Genomic DNA, 22,335 nt, shown 5'->3' with positions numbered 1-22,335 from the left:
TTCAGCGGAGTGACACAAAAGATGTATTATCAAAATCCAAATATAAAATGAAGTCTTCCAACATTTTCATTTCTGAGATAGAAGGGAAGAGAGACCTCAACTCCCAACTCTAGTCATTACAAAACCTAAACTTAATTTCCCCAATACTAATTTCTCCCTCCTGTTACTCACACCTTCTTGACAACTGTCTGTAATGGGCCACTCTCTTACCACTTCAAAAATTATTTTTCCTCCCTTGCTATCCTGCTGTTAATTGATTTACCTCCTTAGACTGATCTCACACTTGGTAAAGCAACCCCCATCCTTTCATGTATTTATACCTGCTCCTGTATCATCACTTCATGCATCTGATGAAGTGGGTTCTAACGCATGAAAGCTTATGCCCAAATAAATTTGTTAGTCTCTAAGGTGCCACAAGGACTCCTCCTTATTTTTGCTGATACAGACTAACAGGGCTACCACTCTGACACCTAGCTCCATATTGTATTGTTCCCACCCCAGAACAATGTGGATGGTATTCCAGAACTAGGAGAGAAAAGTCACAGGAACAAAACCCAAATTAACTTACATAAACACACCTACAAGCTTCTTTTCTCTTTCTCACTCCCAATAATTTCTGAATCACTGCAGGCAACTGCTAATATCAAACACTTCAAAATAATACCAGATCACGCATCAATCTTACTTTGTCATATTTACCAGTCACTCTTTTGCTCTTACAATTTTAATAAAAAGGCAGCTCTCTCCAACACCACCCCCTTACACCTACCAAAATGACTCAATACAAACCATGCTTTTAGTAAGAGCATGCCTCGTGCTCAACACACTTTGTTCTAGAACCACCGTCCCCAGCCTATGTGAACTTGCGAAATGCCATGCAATGCTGTGGAGGACAGGGACCCACTGCTGTCCTTAGAAATTCGGTAGTTCTCTCGAGCTGCCTTCGGGCAGGTTTGCCAGTAATACCACCCCACTGCCTTTGCATTTAACATCCTCCCTGCATTCGGGATTTTCATTTACAAAGAGAAGGGGGGAGGAAAGGGGATAATCAAAAGCAGCAACTCGTGTGAAACAGCAAAAGAAGGAACAACCCAGAAGACAGCTCAACGGCCCCCGCGTTGAACATCAGCTTCCGGGAGACTATCTAAGAGCACACGAGACTGAAGCAGACCTGCTCAAGTGCCCAAACCTCTCCCCGTAGCAGGGAGGCCCCCTCGTTTGGGGAGGTTAATTTTATTTTCTCCCCGTCGCCTCCTCTGGGAAAGAAGGATTTTGCGGCGTGTTTCAATCAGGCGAATTAAAACCTCGTTCCCCGTTTGAGGGGGACTGAAGGGGGCGGGGGGGAAGAGTCCCCTCAGTCAAACTGCCCCTGCACCCGCAACTAGCCTGAAATCAATGGGGAGGTTTAAGGAGGAGAACAACAGACGTGCCCCCCATGCGCCCGCCCTGGTTAGGGATTCAAAGCGGTCCCAAGCCCGCGGCTCCAGTCCCGCCTTTGTCTCAGCCGGGTCGGTCCGGGGTGGGGGGGACCCCTCCGCCAGGGTGGGCAGAGCCAACTTAGACAAAGGGCGCTTCAGGCTCCGTGTCTCTCTCCAGCTGTCACCGGCCGGCAGAGCGTGTCCCGCCGCCGGACGCTCCCCCCGCGGCGCCCGCCGCCACCCCCTCCTCCGGGGCGGGGTGAGTTCCCTCGCGGCTGGGCCCCCCACGCCTCCCGCCGCGGTATCAAGGGCGCCGGTTATAATAGCCACTCCCGGGTCCCGCCCGCGCGGTGCCGGTCACTCGCTGGCTCGCTCTCTCTCACTCACTCACCCCCCCAACCCCCGCCGGTGCTGCTGCCGCCTCCGGGTCCCCTCTCCGCTCCTCTCTGCCTCTGGCCGCCGGATTCACCCTCCCGGACCGAGCGCCAAACCCGGCGGCCCAATCGGCATCGCGCTCATTGGAGAGAACCAAGCACCGCCCCGATTGGACGGACGTGAAGGGCCCGCCTGAGCCAATCAGCAGCGGCTAGAGGCGGTGCCGGGGGCGGGGAGTTCGCTCCCCACGTGCAGGGGGGAGGGGGGTGGAGGAGCTCTCTTTGTTCTCGCGCTGGCTGGGGGGGATGGCGAGTTTTGTGCCCCTCTCTCAAGCCTTGCGCGCCCCTCGGCCCCCTGGGGAGAAGGAATTGGGGCGCGCCGGGAGAGAGAGCCTGGAAGCCCGCATTGGCTGCGGGTGGGGAGACTGGGGGTTGCTGAGAGAGGAAGCGCTCGCGGAGCCCGGGAAGGGAGGGGCAGCCCCGTTCCGGCGCTGCTGAGAGTTTGAATCAGTTCGAAAGTGGGAGCTGTAACGGTTTTAACTGTCATGCTTCTGCGCGCGCGGGAGGGAGGCGCGGGGAGCTCAGCAGCCCCACGTCCCTCCCCGCTGCCTGTTGCTTCCCACTCCCAGGCGGGCAGTCCGGACCTTGACCCGCTCCGCCCTGCATCGGTCCCAGCCCCGCCTCTGACCTTGGCTTCGCTGAACCAGTTCCCAGACCAGCTCAGCTAAACCAATTGTGGAGCCGCCCTGTAGTTCACTGGAAAGCAGCCGGACCTGCCGTGACTGAGCCAGCGTCCAGAAGCAGCTGGCTTCCGTAAAAATGGGCCAGGCCACCCAAAACTGCACCTGTGCCATGCCTCTAGTGGGTGTGGAAATAGCCAGGCTGATCAAAAATCTGCCTAGTGTAGACGGGCCCCTTACCGCCAGTCATCTCTGCTCTGTCCTTCACCTAAGCCATATAAATAACCACCCCTTTCTGTCTTCTGCAGGTTCTGCCCGCACCTTCTTCCATGTGGTGCTCTATGTCTGTGAACCACAGCCCACCAAGTCCTCTCCTCACATGTTAGCAAAACATCACAAAAATCATAGCAGCAGCAAGATGTATAGTCCACCTCACTGCTTGATCATGTGTTTTTAATTCTATCCTCTCTCACCCTATTGCCAACCCCTAGCAACTTCCAACCCCTAGCAATGCCGCTATCTTCCCCATCACTCAACTCCTAATCTGGTCGTCAGCCTTAACTTGCCCTCTCTAGATCCTCACATCCAAGCTGTGTTTAAATCTAGCTGATTCTTTCTCCATCACGTCTCTAAGATACAACCTTTCCAATCCATCCACATAAGAACTTTGGGGAAGGGACTGTCTTTTTGTTCTGTGTGCATACAGTGCCTAGCACAATAGGGTCTGGCCCATGACTGGGGACCCTAGGTATTATGATAATCAAATAATAAAGAACTATAATTAAAATTCTTGTCCAGGCTCTCATCGACTCTCATCTCAATTACTGCAATATTTCTTCTCTTGACAAATACAAACTTGCCTCATTCATATCAATTCAAAATGCTGCTGTGAAGATCATGTTCCTAGCTTGGCACTTTGACCATGTCACCCCTTTCTTTGTTTCAGAGTAACAGCCGTGTTAGTCTGTATTCGCAAAAAGAAAAGGAGTACTTGTGGCACCTTAGAGACTAACCAATGTATTTGAGCATAAGCTTTCGTGAGCTACAGCTCACTTCATCGGATGCATACTGTGGAAAGTATAGAAGATCTTTTTATACACACAAAGCATGAAAAAATGGGTGTTTACCACTACAAAAGGTTTTCTCTCCCCCCACCCCACTCTCCTGTTGGTAATAGCTTATCTAAAGTGATCACTCTCCTTACAATGTGTATGATAATCAAGTTGGATTTGTGCTGGAAATGGCCCAACTTGATTATCATACACATTGTAAGGAGAGTGATCACTTTAGATAAGCTATTACCAGCAGGAGAGTGGAGTGCATTGGTTAGTCTCTAAGGTGCCACAAGTACTCCCTTTCTTTGTGTCCCTCAACTGGCTCCCCTTTTGCCATTCCAACAAACAAGCTTCTTGTCTTCACTTTCCAAGCCCTTCATAGCCTATCCCCACTAGTAATCTCTCATTCGCTTTAGGATATTTCTTATTCAACGGTGATGACAGCAGGGGCCACATTAAGTTTTGTACCACATTGGGGTGAAGTTTGCTGCCCAGAAGATATTACCTGTGGCACTGACATCTGCAACTGCCACGCTGCCTCTGCCTCCCCCCTAACCCCATGCCATGGAACCGCAACTGGCCACGCTGTTTGGCACTGGAAGCCTGCCTCCTGTTCTGCTGTGCAGAGCCAGGCAGAATCTGATTTTGGGGTGTCCCCCTCCCTCTGCCCATCATGTTCCCAGGCGTGCAGAGCATGCCTCTCACCCAGCCCCTGCCCCGTGGAACTGCCCCCACTATGTCAACTGGGGACTGAGCAGCACACAGCCAGCCCCACAGCAGCACCCTCTTGGACATAGCCCCTACCTGCACCCTGAGCTACACACAGTCCCTAGCTACCCCCTGCCTGCGCCCTGAGCGGTTTTCAAACTTTTTGAGCTGAGCCCTCCTTTGGGTTATAAATTTGGGCACCCCCTGCCCCATTATCTGCACAAAAAAAAACCTAGAATTTTCAGGTACCTCAATATTCTCCTTTAAAGAAGAAAATTGATAAACTGCAGAGGGTTGAAAGAAGAGCCACAAAAATGATTAAAGGATCAGAAAACATGACTTACAGTGATTGATCTCCTTAAGTCTATCTGTTTATTTTAACAAAGAGACGAGTAAGGGGTGACTTGATTACAGTCTATAACTATCTACATGGGGAACAACAAATATTTAATAATGGGCTCTTCAGCTGAGTAGAGAATGGTACTATAACATGATCCAATGGCTGGAAGTTGAAGCTAGACAAATTCATACTGGAAATTTTTAACAGTGAGGGTAATTAACCATTAGAACAAGTTAGTAAGGGTCTTGGTGGATTCTGTATCACTGGCAATTTTAAATCCAAGATTGGATGTTTCTCTAAAAGGTATGCTCTAGGAATTATTTTGGGAAAGTTCTATGGCCTTCTGGCCTTCCAATCTATGAAGCTATAAATCCCTTCTTAAAACTCCTTTAAGAGTTAAGAATTAAGCAGTTGATGTGCTGAGATCACAGCCTATCAAATTGACCAGCACTGTCTCATTGTTTTCTTGTGCTCCATTGTTTGTCTGTCTATATCTGCCAGTTGTGTCTTGTCTTATACTTACATTGTAACAGGTTTCAGAGTAGCAGCCGTGTTAGTCTGTATTCGCAAAAAGAAAAGGAGGACTTGTGGCACCTTAGAGACTAACAAATTTATTTGAGCATAAGCTTTCGTGAGCTACAGCTCACTTCATCGGATGCATTCAGTGGAAAATACAGTGGGGAGATTTATATACATAGAGAACATGAAACAATGGTGTTACCATACACACTGTAACCAGAGTGATCACTTAAGGTGAGCTATTACCAGCAGGAGAGTCGGGGGGGAGGGGTGGGGGGGACCTTTTGTACTGATAATCAAGGTGGGCCATTTCCAGCAGTTGACAAGAAAGTCTGAGGAACAGTGGGGGGTGGGGGTGGGGATAAACATGGGGAAATAGTTTTATTTTGTGTAATGACCCATCCACTCCCAGTCTTTATTCAAGCCCAAGTTAATTGTATCCAGTTTGCAAATTAATTCCAATTCAGCAGTCTCTCCTTGGAGCCTGTTTCTGAAGTTTTTTTGGTTAAAGTATTGCCACTTTTAGGTCTGTAATCGAGTGACCAGAGAGATTGACGTGTTCTCCAACTGGTTTTTGAATGTTATAATTCTTGACGTCTGATTTGTGTCCATTTATTCTTTTACGTAGAGACTGTCCAGTTTGACCAATGTACATGGCAGAGGGGCATTGCTGGCACATGATGGCATATATCACATTGGTAGATGTACAGGTGAACGAGCCTCTGATAGTGTGGCTGACGTGATTAGGCCCTATGATGGTGTCCCCTGAATAGATATGTGGACACAGTTGGCAACGGGCTTTGTTGCAAGGATAGGTTCCTGGGTTAGTGGTTCTGTTGTGTGGTGTGTGGTTGCTGGTGAGTATTTGCTTCAAGTTGGGGGGCTGTCTGTAAGCAAGGACTGGCCTGTCTCCCAAGATCTGTGAGAGTGATGGGTCATCCTTCAGGATAGGTTGTAGATCCTTGATGATGCGTTGGAGAGGTTTTAGTTGGGGGCTAAAGGTGATAGCTAGTGGCGTTCTGTTATTTTCTTTGTTGGGCCTGTCCTGTAGTAGGTGACTTCTGGGTACTCTTCTGGCTCTGTCAATCTGTTTCTTCACTTCCGCAGGTGGGTATTGTAGTTGTAAGAATGCTTGATAGAGATCTTGTAGGTGTTTGTCTCTGTCTGAGGGGTTGGACCAAATGCTGTTGTATCGTAGAGCTTGGCTGTAGACAGTGGATTGTATGGTGTGGTCTGGATGAAAGCTGGAGGCATGTAGGTAGGAATAGCGGTCAGTAGGTTTCTGGTATAGGGTGGTGTATATGTGACCATGGCTTATTAGCACCGTAGTGTCCAGGAAGTGGATCTCTTGTATGGACTTAGGCTTGAATAAAGACTGGGAGTGGATGGGTCATTACACAAAGTAAAACTATTTCCCCATGTTTATTCCCCCCACACACACACACACATTGTTCCTCAGACTTTCTTGTCAACTGCTGGAAATGGCCCACCTTGATAATCACTACAAAAGGTTCCGTCCCGTCCCGTCCCCCGCTCTCCTGCTGGTAATAGCTCACCTTAAGTGATCACTTTCGTTACAGTGTGTATGGTAACACCAATTGTTTCATGTTCTCTATGTATATAAATCTCCCCACTGTATTTTCCACTGCATGCATCCGATGAAGTGAGCTGTAGCTCACGAAAGCTTATGCTAAATAAATTTGTTCATCTCTAAGGTGCCGCAAGTACTCCTTTTCTACTTACATTGTAGACTCTTTGGGGCAGAGAGTGTCTTTTTGTTCTGTTTGTACGGTGGCTAGCATAATGGGGTCTTGGTCCATGTCTGGGGCTCCTAGGTGCTACTACACTAAATAATAAAAATATAATATAATATAAAAAATTTAGGAGTCAAGCCCTCAAAAGCACAAGAGTGGTTTAAAATCATGCTTTTCTTTTAAATACTACATTTTGAGTGCTTTTTATTCGCTTTATGGCTACTGAGCCTTTAGGGTCCTTCAAATTTTCAAGTTTTGCTTTCTACAACCATGAGGGCTAGAAACGTACTTTAAAAAAAAGTCGAGTTTATCCTGCAATCACATGATTCCAGCCAGCAGTTGGGCCTTTAAGAAAAATACCAAACAGCATGAGACAGTCAATAAAATCACAAGAGCTGGCAACACTGATTTTATATTCTGTCTTTAGCTCGTTATCTTGTAGGCAGGTTTATACTAGTAGTTTAATTGTAACAACTTTTTTTTGTAAGCATAGAGTTCAACAATATTTGAACTAATTTCTTCTCATAGTAACTCATCAGTAATAGATTGCCCTATCCTTCTTTGAATTCCTGAAATAACTGACAATTTCAAAAGTCGCTGTTCAGGTTTAAAAGTATCAAAACTTTCACATTTGTAAAATGTGATCTATTTATTATTCCTGGATATTAAGTTATTTAAACTACCCCAAGATGGCTGCCAAATTCAAGATGGCTACCACATTCCTTTACTGTTTAGAATGTATACTTTATTTTGATTGTCGGAATTTTATTTCATGATCACTTTAGTTTTGTTTTCAGTTAGGAGGTATAAATAGTCATTACCAAATAAGCTTTAAAATAAAGGATTGGAATTGGAGTAGTCATGTGACTGAGTAAATTAATATTACAGTATATACACTATGAATTGGATCTCATCTCAGCACAGATTTCATTCCACCTTTCTATCTGCACTTGAATGGAATGTTTTGTATGTCCATTTCTTTTTGAAATCAGCTAGTGCTGATTGGGAAATTAAATATTACCAAACACTCTGAAAGATGTGGCTTTTTTGGGGCGGGTTGGGGGCAGTTGTTAGTTTGTTTCTGTTTTTGAAGAAAAGAATCTTTCCATTTTAATTCAGTTTTAAAGTCTTAAAATGTTTAATTGTATTGGAAAATAATTCTTTTGAAGCAGACTTTCTGATCACCCTCCCAGTCAGTTTCAAACAGCCAGCAGAATGTTGGCAGCTGTTTGTTTTGCACTCAGCAGAGCCACCCAAGTGGCTTTTTTGTTTCTAACTTATTTTCATGGTGCATGAATATCTGTTTAGCTAAGAACCTACTTCAAAAAAGAAAACATCTACAAGACGCTCACGATGTAACAATCACTAAGGAAATGTCTGACAAGAATTTGAACTTTGATATTTTGAGGAGTTATTCTACTGAATTTTAGTTTTAAAAAACTCTAATATCACGATAAAATTCTGTAAAAGTAGTAAAACATGTTTAAGTTCAAAGACATTTATAAATTAAATGAAAAACATGTTTAAGTTCAAAGACATTTGTAAATTAAATGACAATGTCAATAAAATCAGAATCTGGAGAAAATCAGAATGGGATATGGCAGCCTTCTGGAATTGTTTAAAACATTTTTTTCTTGTTTCTATCAATCACATAATCAATTTTATATAAAATATTGAGCATTAAAGGGCCTGTTCCTGTTTCCCTTGACATCAATGACAAAATTCAAAATGGCTTCAATACTATCAGGATTGGATCCAATGAAGCATCTCTGTTTATGTTTGTATATGTGAATAAAATATTACTGATGAACGTTGATGATTAGATATGAGGAATAAGAGCGATTTCTCAACAATGCACATAGCCATAAAATCAACTGTTTTGAAACCAACGAAAAAACCATATTTATGATAATTTTACACAGGAGCATACAGATATCATGTCTTCACTTCTTTTTTTGTTAAGTAGCACACACCTGAGTGTAGAGGAGTACAATTTTGTAAAGCGATATTAACATCTGGAGGTACTTTCATGAAGAAATACTGTAATGTCAAAGTAAATAAAAAAAATTTAAAACGTGTAGATTGTTCTCTACAGCAGTATGTTTATAATTATTCACTACTGATCTCTGCACAGAGAGGCTTAGGTAATATCTCTGTCTGAGGGAACCAGTGAGGGGACAGCCTTAGCTTGAGAGAGCCATGGTTTGTTGGGGCAGGGCTAGAACACTGTTTGAATGGACTTCATGTAGTGCTTCCTGCCTGGCTAACAGGGAGCAATGTAGGCTAACTCCACCCCTGATGTGATGACTGACAGCAGGAGTATTCATACCTCATGCTATTACTTTTATGAGGAAGCACACATTGTTTAAGTCACTGCCTTGTGGATTATGTCACCGCCCTGCTGACTGCTTTGAGACTTGACTGTGACTTGTTACAAACCTGAGTTTATTTATTTTCTTTTTCTGGTGGGTATATAACAAGGTGCAACCTAGTGGACTTGAAACACACTAGGTCCAGTGCTCCTATTGAAGCTGATTGCAATCATATCTCCCCTCAGCCTTCTTTTAGTTAGGCTAAACAAGCCAAGCTCCTTGAGTCTCCTTTCATAAGAGGAGTGGAAAACTTGTCTTATGAAAGGAGACTCAAGGAGCTTGGCTTGTTTAGCCTAACTAAAAGAAGGTTGAGGAGAGAGATGATTGCTCTCTATAAATATATCAGAGGGATAAATACCAGAGAGGGAGAAGAATTATTTAAGCTCAGTACCAATGTGGACACAAGAACAAATGGATATAAACTGGCCACCAGGAAGTTTAGACTTGAAATTAGACGAAGGTTTCTAACCATCAGAGGAGTGAAGTTTTGGAATAGCCTTCCAAGGGAAGCAGTGGGGGCAAAAGATCTATCTGGCTTTAAGATTAAACTCGATAAGTTTATGGAGGAGATGGTATGATGGGATAACATAGTTTTGGTAATTAAATATTCATGGTAAATAAGCCCAGTGGCCTGTGATGGGATATTAGATGGGGTGGGATCTGAGTTACCCAGGAAAGAATTTTCTGTAGTATCTGGCTGGTGAATCTTGCCCATATGCTCAGGGTTTAGCTGATTGCCATATTTGGGGTGGGGAAGGAATTTTCCTCCAGGGCCGATTGGAAGAGGCCCTGGAGGTTTTTCGCCTTCCTCTGTAGCATGGGGCCCGGGTCACTTGCTGGAGGATTCTCTGCTCCTTGAAGTCTTTAAACCATGATTTGAGGACTTCAATAGCTCAGACACAGGTGAGAGGTTTTTCACAGGAGTGGTGGGTGAAATTCTGTGGCCTGCATTGTGCAGGAGGTCAGACTAGATGATCATAATGGTCCCTTCTGGCCTAAATATCTATGAATCTATGAAAGTTCCCATTAATTCAATTGGAGTAGGATCAGGTCCACTTTGTATTTATCAACATTAACACCAGCTGCTCCTGCTTTTTATATGCATCCAAACTCTCTCTCAGGCATTCATAATAATGACATTATTTTGTACAGTAGGCAGCCTATGGGTGTAGCTATCTAAATAAGCTGCTCTGTGTATCTGTACTGCCCGGTGTTTCCCAGGTACACCAATCATTCAGTTCATAGTACTGCTCTACACATTTTCTGATATGCTGGACTTTAAACATGTCAATTTACATCTCAGGCTGCAAAAGTGAATCTTCCCTGTGAAGTTATTGGTCACTTTTTCAGAAACTGGTGTTTTGTAATTCTATTAAATCAATAAACTATCAATGACAACTTGAGCAATAAGATTTCGTGGCCCAAATCTGGCAATCAAATCCATATGAATTCACTGAGACTCTGCACTCATGGATGTGTTTGTCTGTGTAGAACCGATGGCAGGATTGGGACCTAAACCAATAACAGCATTATCTTAATCCAATCCACCACTATCATGTTTACAAGGTGAAAGGCAGTATACATTCTTTCCCCTCCCACACAACCCCAACCTCTACTTGTTTTTATAATCTTCAAATCATTTAAAAAAAGTCTTTATTTCATTAAGTGTACTAAATTTGGTAATCAATTTAGTAATATACTTTTTATAAGTGAAAGTTTAAAAAAATTATCAATTTCAAAATCAATTTTCTTTTACAAAATAATGTTTCTGTTTCAAATGTTTTTCCATTCAAATGTTACTTGGTATTATTTTCCCTAAAGGAAATGCAACCTTATATATAGTTTCAAAAGTTAATTCTGTATCTTCTATATTTTCACAGACCGCATGTTTTTCTTTAGAAGTTAATTTAATAATCATAATTGTACAGTTATGTTTTTTCCAGACACAATGTACAAACATATTTTTAGTCACATTAACATTTAGTTTAGATTAAAAAAATTTAAAACCAAGACAACTAAAGACTCCATGGGATGGCACAGTGTGTGTTCACTGAATTGATCATCATACTGGGAAAGTAAAACACAACTAAAAAATCAAGCACAGACATACCCTGTGTCTGTGTGGGCCAACTCCAGAATACTCAGAGATTTAAGGGTGCAGTACACAGAGGAAGAAAATAAAAGGTACAATGATTACATAACTAATGCACTACAGGGTTTTAATGTGGTGTTACATCAGAATTCCCACCTGTCCATGCAATTTGAGGGCCTGAGTCTCATGCTGTAGCTGACATCACAAGCAGCTAGTTCTGAGTTTTCCAATGGGATTAGTTTAATCCCCTAGTGATATACAAGCTATCGGGCCTCTAAATGATTACTTGTCTCATATAACATATTTTATACAGAAAATTTAGCAGACAGGCCAAGATGCTTTCAGTATCCTGGACCATTTCACCTCTAGGCTCTTGTACAGAGAGTTCAGAGAAATTTTAACTACAAAACCTTCTGTTGGAGGAAAAGGGTTGCACAACAAAGGTGAAACTGAGAGCAATACACAGAAATTCACTCTAAAATTAAGGTGCTGCAGCAAATAGAGGATAATAGATTTTTGGTTTAAAATGATGGGATTTAAAAGAAAACTCCAGTATTTTTGCTTCTGATTTAAGAATCACTTCAACTTGTAACAAAAACAATGGAACTGAATTCACTTTCAAATTAATATTGTTAATATATAAGAGATAAAGCTTACTGGGTAGGGTCATGCATTTCAAGGTGTGAAAGGAAAAAATTGACTCCCACGCATTTTAATTAGGAAATGATTTTGACTTTAAAAGCTGTATGCAGGTAATTTTCTAAAGTGTTTTAAGTAAGCTTTTTAAAGTATGTGTAGTTTTGTTTTGAAAGGATCTCTTGCTGTTTATTTTGCAGTCTCATGGATTCTTGAATTTGTAGAACAAAAATAACTCATTCTTTTGAAAACTAGCCTTCATCTCATCTCCTTGTCCCACATACCTGCAGTTTGCAGACACAGACTGAACCAGTGTATTTTGTGAATTGCCGCCAATGGTTTATTAACATGAAAGTTTAAGGATAAGGATTTAAATGTCAGCAATTGTTCCATACTAGCAGAAATATTCAGCAAATGTGCCTATCTAGTAAAGTTGGATGTTCCATTCCTTGAAAAGGATGTGCAACCTTCAAAGATGCAAATAGTTGTTCCATCAGATCTTTGATTGTTGGCCTCCCTTCAGCCTGGGGGAAGCAATTCTAGATAAAGAGGGCTGGACTGTGGTGACAAGGGTCAAATTACTCTTTCAGTTAGGAGCCAGGGGGCCAGGATTAAAAAATTCAAAAACAGACTCCAAAGAGAGACTGCTGAATTGGAATTAATTTGCAAACCGGATACAATTAATTTAGGCTTGAATAGAGACTGGGAGTGGATGGGTCATTACACAAAGTAAAACTATTTTCCATTGTTTATTCCCCCCTCCACCCCCCACTGTTCCTCAGCCGTTCTTGTCAACTGCTGGAAATGGCCCACCTTGATTATCACTACAAAAGATTCCCGCCCCCCCTCGACTCTCCTTTTCTTTTTGCGAATACAGACTAACAGGGCTGCTACTCTGAAACCTGTACCTCTCTGGGTTTCCTCACTATGGGACATACTTCACTTTTATCCCACACAGCCGCATTGGCCTGGTCTGCACTTATCCTTTTTCTGAAAAAAATTCCCACTGTTGTTGCCAGTGGCAGCAATATTGAGAACACTAGTGTTGACTAGGCATTGGTGCCCACCAGCTTTTTAACTACCATGATGTCTAGACCTGCTCGAGAGCTTTTTATTATTGTAAACTATTCTAGATTGATGTTATGGAAAACATATGTATGTTAAATATTTTACCTCTGCTTCATTTCATTTTTTCTTCTTAAGCTAAATACTCCAGTGCAACATTTTTCTGATCCTAAGCCAAAATCTTTCCTCTGATCTATCTTCGAATTTTTCAGTAAATTGAGCAGCTGGCAGTGTTTTTTCCCCCTGCATCTTATGATCTGACAACATTTTGCCATTCTCAGAAAAGCAGGGATCTTCAACTTCGCACGTCCTCCAGGTTTGGAATGGCAGATCTCCAGAAAAGGGACAGGACTTGGTAAACAAAAGGTGATTTAGCAAAATGCTGATGTTCTTGATATGCTACCATTTTTCCAATTGGATTTGGTCTTGATTTTGGATGCTTTAATCTATGCTGCTAACTTTGGAGAGAGGAACTCTTTTGAATCTTCTTAGGTATATGTCAGGTTTCAGAGTAACAGTCGTGTCAGTCTGTATTCGCAAAAAGAAAAGGAGTACTTGTAGCACCTTAGAGACTAACCAATTTATTTGAGCATAAGCTTTCGTGAGCTACAGCTCACTTCATCGGATGCTTATGCTTATAAGCTTATGCTCAAATAAATTGGTTAGTCTCTAAGGTGCCACGAGTACTCCTTTTCTTTTTAGGTATATGTATAGATGAAAGGGCTATCTGACTGCATAGGCAAAATTCATCCTTAGGGTATGTGTAAGATTAGTTCCAAATTAAAACTTCATGGCTTGTGCTCTCATCTCTTCTGATGAGTATCTTTTCGTTTCCTACCTACTGGTAAACACAGGATGAGATTTTACTAATGTATAAAGGGGAAAAAAGGCCAGGTACCAGAGATAAACAAAGTACAATTTGAGAATTTTCCACTTAAAAATGTTTTTTCACTGATTTTAGAGAAGTAGGGATTATTGGTCTCTGTGTTATATTGATTGGTAAACAACAGGGAATGTTCTCACATTTATCTCCTAAGTAAAGAGGTATGTATTTGCTATTATCTCTTCAATAAAACTATGTGTGTTACTATTAGATAGGATGCATATTTACCTGTCATAGCATTGGCCATCTTATTAACTCTTAATGGTTGAAGAATCATCAACATTCTTCTGAGAGGCGAGACTCCCAACAACAATTCTAAAACCCCGTTACCTGATAGCGAAGACAGGACAGCATTTACATGATATTAAATCTATTGTTTTTTAAAAGTAATTCACTCCTTCATTCTAACTATTCTCTAGTCTACTTGAATCTAGTTCTGTGGTTTACCATCAGTTGTTGAGATCCTGGAATGATTAGAAAACAGGACTGGGAGTCCAGATCTGCTCTTGGTTCTTCTTTTGACTTGCTATGTGACATCTGGCAATTACACTTCTCTGCGCCTCAATTTCCCCATTTTTAAAATGAGGATCATACTTACAGATATGAAGTTAGGCTTAATGAATGTTTGTAAAGTGCTTTGAGATCCTTAGAAATGCAAGATATTATTTGAGAGATAACTGCTGTCACAATAAATTCTAATTGTTATTACATGTAAAATAATGACATGACTAGCAAGACCATTGTGTATCTGAATGCTTGAATGACATGTTGGAGTAGAGTGACATCTGATGAAGTGAGCTGTAGCTCATGAAAGCTTATGCTCAAATAACTTGGTTAGTCTCTAAGGTGCCACAAGTACTCCTTTTCTTTTTGCAGAGAACATAGTAGGGGTTAAAGCATGCCATATTTGTCCTGGGTGGTCAAATATGTGGACAGAGTAACCCTACCCACAGCTGGATCTACTAAAATAGCTCTTCAGATAACAAAGGGCACTCTGCCAGGTCAGTAAAATGACATAGCAAGCAAATGTTTGTATTTGTGTAATTCTTGCAGATCTGGCTGTAAGTGACGCTAGAAATATATCACAGTGTAACTTGCTTACATTCACCCAGTGTGTGCCCCGACCACATTGCAGTCAATTTGAAATAGACTTGCTTCTAATAAACAAAAATAAGTACAAATCTGAACAATTCTTAAATGTCAATATGAATTCATTTTCTGTCTGAGTTTTCCCGCACAGCTGAATTTATACGATAAGAGAAGGACTGGATTGTTTAGGGGGTTGGTAGTGGGTTATTCACTTGCAGTTCATTGGTGTGAATGCAGAAAGGATTGATAATAAGGAAGAGGTGCTAGCATTTGACAGCTGTCCATTGTCCTATATGATATCAGGCCAATACTACCTCAGTTGCAATAAGCTATCACTCTTGTTGACATTCCTAGAGGAGAGGCCCAAAAGGCCCAGAGACTTAGGCTATGTCTAAACTACATAGCTTTTAGAGACATAACTGTGTTGCTACAGCCATGCCGCTAAAAGTTGCGCAGTGTAGCCGCTGTTTGTCGGCTCTCCTGGTGACAAAAAATTTCTACCCCAAGGAGCAGCATTCGTATTGTCAGCAGGAGAGCACTCCTGCCGACAACACGGTGTTCACACTGACACTTGTCGTGGCAAAACTTTTGTCTTTCAGGGGAGGAAGGGAGGTGTTTAACACCTCTGAAAGACAAAAGTTTTGTCGTTCAATTGCAGTGTAGACATAGCCTTACTTTCTCACCATAAAGGTGACTTCTCTAAAACTCAGTTGAAACATTGGTGTGGCAATATTCAGTATAGAGGAGTCTTGTATTGATGCTGTTTATGCTATGGATGAATAGAACACATTTTTGGCACTGTGGATCGATTATCTTTCCTGTGTGCTGTGCTATGTTTTGCTGAGAAACCATGTGGAGGCATATCTGAAAGTAAATAAAGACTTTATTAAACCTGAAACTCATGTTACACATCAAGGACTGTTGCAGCTCACAGATACCTCATAAGTCACAAAGAAAGAACATACAATTATCCCTATGTACCCAAACCAGCATGTGGAGGATACCACATAAAAAGCACAAAATTAACTTAATTATACTTGGTAAACTGAGGCCTTTGTTCTTCTCTTTTTTTAAAACACACTGGGAAATTATATCCAAAAATAAACAAGCAAAATCCTACATTAATGCAGAGCTACAGTCAGGAAATGCAAAAGTTAATGTTCCTGTGTGAACTCTACCACATTGAACAGAGGCAGTCTTTTCCATTCCTGTTTTTCTTGTTAGGTGCCAATCTTTCACATTTGTTTAAAATTCCAGGTGCTCCTCAATTTTTAAAACAATATTTTAAGAGTTCTCACAAGCTTATTGAGCTGCTCTTATTTGCAGGCTCTTATTATGAGAACTAGAATGAGAACTCTGCATAATAGTAAGCTAAAACTCAATAAATCATTTGCTATATTTGTGTGGCTCAATGTGTACCATAAAACATACCAGATGTACAATGTGGCCAAGTTAATGTTACTGTAGAGACTTAATATTTGCATTTCCTGGCTGTTGACATCCTGGCATTAGTGAATTCCAGACCTACTAGAAGCTGCGGGATTTGTTCCAAATGTATCTGACATTGGTTAATAGTCCCAAATTAACAACTCCCAGGAAGTTATTAATCTAAAGAGAATTCCCTGTGCTTCTGTCATTAAGTAGTTGCTCTATTGATATATTTCTAAAAGTTACGAAAATATCTGACTTAATTAACATTCAGTTCTTCATTACATATTTACTGGCATTTCATATGCTATAGTCTGAACAAGTTTGCATATAAAGGAAGATACAAATAAAAGTTTTAGGCCATATTTATCTTTGATTTAAGTGGTGCCAATTCTTTTGAAGCCAGTGCTGTTACACTAAGGTAGAATTTGGTCCCTGAGATCTTATACTCTGCCTGGTATATAAGTTAGGACTGAATACATTTGATCCAGTAAGTAATAATCAAAGGACCTTCACCTAAATTAAATGTTTTTTATCATGGGGAAATATTCTTCTGCATTCAAGACAGGATAGTACATTAGACTACATGAAAATATCGTATTATGATAAATGTGTAAGAGTAAGAAGTGCTGGTAAATTACTCAATTGTATTTCCTGGTCCCGCTCACCTGACTCAAGTCAGGGTCACAAAGGATCACATCCACTGAGTTTGGTGGTTACTATTATACCTAAGATCAAAAATTGATTCTGACCATTTCAGTTGCGACAGCAGTCCTTAAGCTGAGTGACAGCTTTTAACTGATACTGCTATAATAAATGTGTCCATAGAATCATTATACTTCAAATTAATTAACTTTGTAGATGTATCTTTAGGGCTGGTTGAATAATGAAAAAAGTGATTTGTGAATATAATGGTGAATTTGGTTAGCTGTTATTTGTGGTCTTATAATTCATTGTTCATAGCCAATGGATGTTTGTGAAAATGTTTGCAAATCTTAAAAGTTTCCCTGATTACTCAGCTGGAAATTTGTGCCAGAAGCACATTAATCACTATTTATGTGTCATCTTCTTGTTTAAAATGACTCAGTCATCCAATCAGGGAGCATAAACTCTGCCATGATCACCCTCTGGGACCACAAGTCTCACTGATTCTGCTCTCAGAAATCTACTAAAAGGCAAAGTTTGTTTGATAAGGCTTTCTTAGGGGATGGCTCAGGAATAGACTGGAATCATCTCCCACAGCAACTACCACAACCAATTCAAAAGCAGGGTGCATTTTTTCAATCTCATTTTCCCTAAGGGGAAAAAAATACATAAGACATGAATTTATTTTAAAAATACAAACAAAACCTCCACCCACACTATCAATACAATTTTCCCTGGAGAAGAGGGGATCAGAGGGGAATGGAGATCAACCTTTAGTCCCTTTATTGAATTTCCTGATTCTGGAAGGTGCTCAGATAACATGCTGATGAGCACAATATAAGAAGCTGCCTGTGGTAAATTGAGAAAACACCCACACATGGATAATTGTTACCAGGATGATAAGAATAAAAAATAGAATTACAACAGTTATAGTTTATTAATGTGATCAAAAATAATTAGGTATGATTGAGAAAATACAGACGCATGTTCAACTAATATACTGTATTAGGCCCAATCATGTAAACCCTATTAGGCATAGTGTGTCATAGTAAGGGTTTGCAGGATCACAGACCCTTAGGAGTTTAAAATATTAGGTTTCTAGGCTTCTTTTCCTGTTACCTAGTAATTTAAAATTTTGTTTGTGAACATGAAAGAAGATGAGGACAGGTGGAGATCTGTTCTGTAAGCTGTCATCTGAAATTAATTGATTTTGTTTTGTTCAGAGTTGTTCTTTTTTTTGCCTGTGTAAAGCAAGCATAATTTAAATATCTATTTTTTCTTTAAAACTTTAAACAGGAACTACATAGCAGGCTGTGAAAACAACTGAGGAAGCTGAACCCACTAAAAATGGCCCTGTTGTAGTTGTGATGGGTTCCCCCTGGGGTGCCACTTGGAACTGGGATACCACTGAGCCCGCCTGACCTACCAGCCTGGGTTCCCTTTCACACTGTGGTGCTGTGATAAATTGCCAGGCTCTCCAAGCTTGCTCTTTCACCAGCATACACACAGATAGGGACACACCCAACTGCAGCTTTACACACAGATGCTGAGATCAGTTCTGCATGGGAAGGCTCAGCTAAGGCACCTCCCAGTTGCTAAGGCACGCACCCACCTCTGGAGTGTAAACCCAAAATTGTACTGTCTTGCGCTTCACAGACAACTCTATAGCGTAAACTCATGAAATTCACCTCAGTGTGGAGAGAGATATGCAACAGCTTTCTGCCCCAAGTTATAATTTCCACACACACTGGTTTTAGACAAAACAAAACAAGTTTATTAACTACAAAAGATAGATTTGAAGTGATTAGAAGTGATAGCAAACAGATCAAAGCAGATTACTTTAGTAAATAAACAAAATTGCAAACTGAGTTTAACACACTAAATATGTAGGATATGAATTAGCAAATTCTCACCCTGAGTGATAAACCGGCTGGCAGATTCTTAAGACACAAGCTGGCTTTTCCAGGTTTTCATACACAGGCTAAAAATCCCTCTAGCCTGGGACCTTCACTTCCCACAGTTCAGTCCTTGCACCTCAGGTGTTTCCAGGTGTGCTCTTGTAGGGAGAGTGAGGTACCATCATGTTGTCATTGTCCCCCTTTTATGTCTTCTTCCCACTTGCTGGAAAGCTCTTTTGCTCTGACCCAGGTCAAATAGTTCCCATTGTGTACTGCTATCTCTGGGAGGTTTCTATTGTACACAGTTCCTGGGGTAATCCTTGTGCTTGTGTGCATTTCCTCAATCAGCTATTAACATTGTTTGGCCTTTTTACTGTTGTACCTGAAAAGCTGCTTGTGGGTGTTTTCAACCACACAACATGTTTCAGCAACACAGACATAGTCAAACTTTATAACTTCGCATATGATGATAGCACATACAGTCCAACGAGATATTACTGTCTAGCAGATCAAGACTTTTAGAATGATACCTCACAAGGCATACTTTGTACAAAACATATCCTAATTACATGACAGTGGTGAATATTGGGGTGCCAGGGTGTCACAGTAGTCTCTTGAACTAAATCTGTATTTTTGTGAGTTTGAGTTCATTTAATGTCAGGGCATGCCTGCAGCTATGTCGCTGTAACACTATAGTGTAGATGGAAAGGGTTTTTCTATCGATGAAGGTAATCCACCTCTTCAAGAGGCAGTTGCTAGGTTCTTCCATTGACCTAGCCGCATCTACACCAAGAGTTAGGTCAGCTTAACTACAGCTCTCAAGGGTGTGAATTTTTCACACTCCTGAGCGACATAACTAGGTCAATCTAAATTTTAAGTGTAAACCAGGACTCAGACATAGCACTGAGTTGTGATCCTACCTCTCAACCTGCCAATGCCCAAGTGCGAGATGCAACATATGGCAAAGATCCAGAATGGGGAAAATGCAAAACTTTAGTCAATGCAGGGAAAATAGCATGATTCCTTCCCTAAGTGTAAGTGACTCTTTCTGTAACCTTAGTTACACGATTTTTCCTTCTGACATAAATAATTTTCAGGAATAAAAGTGAAGGAACACCAAATATGTGATAAGGAGCCGGTTTTGTGACCAATGAGTGATGTCCCTTGAAATGAAAGACAGTTGAGAGGTATGGTGTGATGACATGTAGGTTGTGACAGTCACCTAGAAGAGCTGTACATTCTGGGTTTCTTCCTACTCATCAGTTCAGAGGGAGGAATCTGGGTTCGTGAAACAGATGTTGCATTTGTTTTTCTAGGTGCATTGAATTCAATGGGAGTTTCCCATGCATAGTGATTACAAAATTGGACATTTTGGTCCATATCTTCAAAGCTGTGTAGGCACCCAACTCCTATTAAATCAATGGGAATGCCTCAATACCTCTGAGAATTTTGTTATAAATTTGAGCCAACACCTCTATAGTTTCATCTGCCTGTACTCTGTAACACATTAAAAAGGCACCGATTTCATGAGACTAAAGTCTGCATTTCTATCATCAGTCCTCTTTATGAAGTGTAACCCATCCATAAAATTTGCTCAGGGCTGAAACTTGACATACAAGGTCTCTACTCTGAAACTCATCTTAGAAGAGCAATTTAATTTGAATTATAGGGGTCCAAAAAGTACATTGATAAGTTAAAGACACTGAGACAAATCCTGAGAGGCACTGTGCCTCTGCATCTGTATTTGAAGTCATCATCTCTCAGGATTTTGCACATCATTTATATATTCCTTAATTCAATAACTCTTTACATTTTTCAATAATTTTTTCCAAACAATATTATGGATTAGTTGCTTTCAAAATGTTTTTTGGATGAAAGAAATCAACTGAGGTGTAAGGTTTAAAAAACAGCAAACACACCAGAGACACTATAAAAACACATTTCTTGATACTTTGTAGGGATTTTTATACTATATGACCATTACATTTCATTTTATCCAAGCACTCTTATGGTTTATTGGCTAAATAAAAAGAAAAGGAGTACTTGTGGCACCTTAGAGACTAACCAATTTATCTGAGCATGAGCTTTCGTGAGCTACAGCTCACTTCATCAGATGTATACCGTGGAAACTGCAGCAGACTTTATATACACACAGAGAATATGAAACAATACCTCCTCCCACCCCACTGTCCTGCTGGTAATAGCTTATCTAAAGTGATCAACAGGTGGGCCATTTCCAGCACAAATCCAGGTTTTGTGAGAAAACCTGGATTTGTGAGAAAACCTGGATTTGTGCTGGAAATGGCCCACCTGTTGATCACTTTAGATAAGCTATTACCAGCAGGACAGTGGGGTGGGAGGAGGTATTGTTTCATATTCTCTGTGTGTATATAAAGTCTGCTGCAGTTTCCACGGTATACATCTGATGAAGTGAGCTGTAGCTCACGAAAGCTCATGCTCAAATAAATTGGTTAGTCTCTAAGGTGCCACAAGTACTCCTTTTCTTTTTGTGAATACAGACTAACACGGCTGTTCCTCTGAAACCTGGCTAAATAAAGTGTCTCTATAAAGGTTTATCTAGCTGTATTCACATTAGATGTTTGAACTGCTCCCAAGATCTTCCAATTAAACAAAGAAAATAAGTGTTACATAACATTATAAATAGATACAGAAGGTTTACTTAAAAATAATTTGTGGTTTAGCAACTGCACTTGTTTTCCTTAGTCACTTCTTACCAGAGTCACCATTCCCACGCACATTCATACACACATGTTTTGTCACCAAGGGAGGAGGGGGAATATAATTCTCATTAAAAATAAATAAAAATTAAGGTACCAATCCGAGCTTAAACTGTTCACTACTGATTTTGAAATGCATGTTTTTACCAGACAATATGGAATTATAGGTGCTGACTTTTATTTTTCCCTGGGGGGTACTCTACCCCCACTCCACCCTGAGGCCTTGCCCCCACTCCACCTCTTTCCCAAGGTCCTGTCCTCGCACTGCCCTTTTTCTGCTCCTGCACCAGCCCCTCCCCAAGGCCCCCATCTGCCCATGGCTCGCGGCTCTCTGCCCTCCCACAAGGACTTTCCCGAACCGCCGAGCAGCTGATCGTCGACTGCCACAGAACAGCTGTGGCTGGCGGATGCTGAGCACCCTCAATTTTTTTTCTGTTGGTGCTCCAGCCCTGGAGCACCCACAGAGTCACCACCTATGTATGGAATGGTATACTTACAAGAGGCCTGATTCAGCAATCCTTACTCAAATGAGAAATCCAGTTGATTTGAATCAGAATACTCAAGTGAGTAAGGGTTGCAAGTAAAGGCTCAGAATTACTAATATCGTTTATTGAGGTACTTATTTTATTTGACTCATTGTC

The 22,335-nt window shown here is 41.2% G+C and overlaps 1 protein-coding gene across 3 annotated transcripts in view; it reads right to left on the bottom strand.

Moving 5' to 3' along the window:
* Nucleotides 1-22,335, bottom strand: part of EZH2 (enhancer of zeste 2 polycomb repressive complex 2 subunit) — a 147,876-nt gene that overhangs the window by 84,347 nt on the left and 41,194 nt on the right. The window contains exon 1 of one of the 3 annotated variants that reach the window (XM_075125585.1): nt 1,810-1,916. The exons of 1 other annotated variant lie outside the window; for it this stretch is intronic. The gene's annotated coding sequence lies outside the window, so the exon portion shown is untranslated. Of the gene's footprint in view, nt 1-1,809; nt 1,917-22,335 lie in introns of those variants that run through there. One more of the 3 variants, XM_075125587.1, reaches the window with a different exon arrangement.

Source organism: Caretta caretta, chromosome 2, assembly GCF_965140235.1.
Source record: "Caretta caretta isolate rCarCar2 chromosome 2, rCarCar1.hap1, whole genome shotgun sequence".
NCBI lineage: Eukaryota > Metazoa > Chordata > Testudines > Cheloniidae > Caretta > Caretta caretta.
The sequence above is the reverse complement of the archived record's forward strand: the minus strand, read 5'-3'. Positions and strand labels throughout refer to the sequence as shown.